The sequence below is a fragment of the Eptesicus fuscus genome, chromosome 6 (genome assembly GCF_027574615.1).
Source record: "Eptesicus fuscus isolate TK198812 chromosome 6, DD_ASM_mEF_20220401, whole genome shotgun sequence".
NCBI lineage: Eukaryota > Metazoa > Chordata > Mammalia > Chiroptera > Vespertilionidae > Eptesicus > Eptesicus fuscus.
In genome coordinates this window covers 85,442,451-85,445,719 of record NC_072478.1, presented here as the reverse complement: position 1 = coordinate 85,445,719, position 3,269 = coordinate 85,442,451, and the positions used below count along the sequence as shown (strand labels likewise).

The window sequence follows — 3,269 nt, the reverse complement described above, 5'->3', positions numbered from 1 at the left end:
ACATGCACAGGCTGGGCCACCACGGTCTGTCCTGAGAACTCCATCAAATGGGTGAGTCAAGTGCAGAGGCAGGCTCACCCTTAGTTCACTGAAGTTCCCTGAGTCACTGAGTTGTTAAGACTGTCTTCTACAGAGAACAGCACCAGAATCAGCCTAAGCAGGCAGTCAGATATCCTTCTCACAGTCCGGGACCCCTGGGGGGATGTAGCAGTGTGCCAAGTGGTAGGCGGCCAGGGAGGAGCCCGAATCAGGGCTGCGTGCCACACTGCTTGCACTCATCCTGACCCGCTGCACCTGCTGCCGCCACTCAGTAGTGCTACTGCAGAGTCAGGAGAGGCTCCTGCTGTGGCAGCTGCGCTTGCCAGCCATGAGCCCAGCTTCTGGCTGAGCAGCGCTCCCCCTGTGGGAGCACACTGACCACCAGGGAGCAACTCCTTCCTTGATTATCTGCCCCCTGGTGGTCAGTGAGCATCATAGCGACTGGTCATTCTGATCATTCTGCTGTAACGGTCACTTAGGCTTTTATTATATAGACTAGAGGCCTGGTGCACAAAAATTCATGCACTGGAGGGGGAGGTCCCTCAGCCCAGCCTGCTCCCTCTCACAGTCCAGGAGCCCTCAGGGGATGTCCTCTGCAGGAGGCAACCGAGCTGATCAGGGGAAGGCGCTGCCCCCATCACCCCGCTGCTGCTGCCACTGCTGGCCGTGGCGGCTGTGTGGCCTGAGCCCTGGGCCTTACAGCCGCCGGGGCTCAAGGCTGCCTGAGCCCACAGCTGCCATGAGCCCCGGGCCTTGCAGCCACCAGGGCTCACAGCTGCCTGAGCTCCGGGCCTCACAGCCACCTGGGCTCAAGGCTGCCTGAGGCCATGGCTTCCTGAGCCCCGGGCCTCACAGCTTCTGTGGCTTTGTCTGGATGGACATCTGTCCTAATTAGCATATTACCCTTTTATTATAGATTATGCCCCCTGCCATCTGTAAGTATGTGACATAAAACAAATCCCTTATACACCTGCCACTCTTTACAGTTTTCAAACTTCCTTTGCATCTCATTTGAACTTTACAACCTTCCTGGAAGCAAGCAAGAGTCATTATCACCATTTTAAAGGATGGGGGAAAGGAGGCTCATAGACATGGCCTGGCTTTCCCACGGTCACACAGTCGGTACGTGGCAAAGCAGGATTTTAACTTTCATCTCCAACTGCAAGTGCACAGGGATCCCTGACACTTATCACCACACTCCTCTAGTGGACAAATGTGCTTCAAGTACTACTTCATGAAGATTGCTGAGTATGTAGAGGCAAAAGCATTTGGCTTGGAGCTTGGAGGCCTTGGATCCATTCCCTACTTTCTATAACTTTGGACAAGTTATTGCCCACTGTGGTCTTATATTTATCATCCTTTTCATCTGTTTATATATTAGAACTCCAATATCTTATATTAGCAATGATAATAGCTATTGTTATTGAAGGATGATATAAGGCATAGACAATATGTTTGACATTCATTTGATCTCCATAATCTTTTAAGGTTTCAGACAGGTTAAAATAACTTTCTCACACTGGCCAAGTCGCAGAACCAGGATTTGAACACAGATCAGACAAATTATTTTTCAACAGTACCATATTTCAAAAACCTCTTGTTGAATTATCAAAATAGAAAATCCATATGAAATAAAGAGACCTCTCTAGATTGGTAGGTGGCAGTTTTAATGAGCAAAGGAACTTCCAGATAGGGCTTGTCTTAAGACAAGACAAGGAGATAGATTTCTGTACCTGTCCATCGGAATCTTAAAAGCTTCCATAGAAGCCTTGAGCAGAGTTCAGTCATGCATACCGTTCAGTCTCAACAACACATTACTCTCTCAAGGACCTAACCTTGAAAATGGTCTTAGTGTGGGAATGGTGGACAGACTATACATTTCGAGGACCGAGGAGGGGTGAGGAGTCCAGAATGCTTGGATCCAGCTCAAGGGTCAACTAGGAGTCACATCCTCTCATGATCTCCTCCAGCAGGCTCAGACTTGTCTTCCTCAGAGTCCATGTTCTTAAAAACTGCATTGTGCTGCCCTGATAAGTGGGACTTTCACCTGAGCCTGTCTCAAATCTAGGTAGATAGAAGAACTTCTCCTTTAATGGACACAAACCTTTCCTCTATTACCCTTTTCTCCATGCCTACTCCCTCTCACCTGTTGAATCGCCTGTCCGAAATTGCTGGTGCATCACCATCCTCTTTCTTTTCCACTGCACTAAACCAGGAAACACTCACGTATGAAGTTTCCATTTGTTAGTATACAGGAAAGTAAATTTTAGGAAATAGAACTTAATAAATGCTTCTTTCCTTCACATTCAAGGCTTGGGGACTTTATGTAGAAGAGGAGTCAACTTCAAAATACCTGTTGAGACGAGCTTTGGACTTTGTTCTGGATTGTGGCCATATTTCTGAAACCCACATTCTCAGCAAGTGGAACAGGTTTGGGCACTTAAGCTGTCAGTAGGTTCTCTGTAGGCCAAATGTAGGACTCTCCAAAAATTCTTACATGGGGAGAGCAAGCCCAGCTTTCACTGGGGAAAACACTATTTCCAGGTCAAACATCAAGAGCACTAGAGTTCACCTCTGGATTTCCTGGGTGCCAAAAAGTGGCTCTTTTCTCACCCAATAGAAGTAGGCATTCTCAATATTAAGTTCCTACACAGCTCATACCTAACCCTAGCATTCCAAAACATGACAGAGTCACCAGACTGATCCCCACACCCTGATGTAGACATAGAAACTGAGAGCCAGAGACTTGCTCAATGTCAGACAACTCCTCAGGACTGTGCTCCTAATCCCCTGCCCTTTCATTAAAATGCGACGCTTCCTCTTGGCAAACCCAGGGAGTTGTCCTGACCAGCAGCTCAGAGGACTTCCCTAGGCAAAACCCTCCTTCCCTTCTATCTTTCTAAAATAGATCCACACTGCTCGCTTCAGCAGCACATATACTAAAATTTGAATGATACAGAGAAGATTAGCATGGCCCCTGTGCAAGGATGACATGCAAATTTGTGAAGCGTTCCATATTAAAAAAAAAAAATCCACAAATGATCATATCTATAAATGGCCTCAGAAAGCCAATGTGAGTGTCCCCAAATTATTGTGACAGGAAGGAAGGGAAAGAAAAAAGAAATCTTTATTAATAAGTGTCAGAAATGCTCAATTACACCAAATTAAAGAAGTGTTTTACTTGATACTTCTTTAAGCCTTTAACGTGGTAAAAGGGTATCGTAACATCC

General features: G+C 46.7%; 1 non-coding gene across 1 annotated transcript; it reads left to right on the top strand.

Annotated features, from left to right (window-relative positions):
* Nucleotides 1-2,954: 2,954 nt before the first annotated feature.
* Nucleotides 2,955-3,061, top strand: LOC114233501 (U6 spliceosomal RNA). Its single transcript, XR_003619646.2, has one exon. It is a non-coding gene; the product is annotated as a U6 spliceosomal RNA (small nuclear RNA).
* Nucleotides 3,062-3,269: the final 208 nt, after the last annotated feature.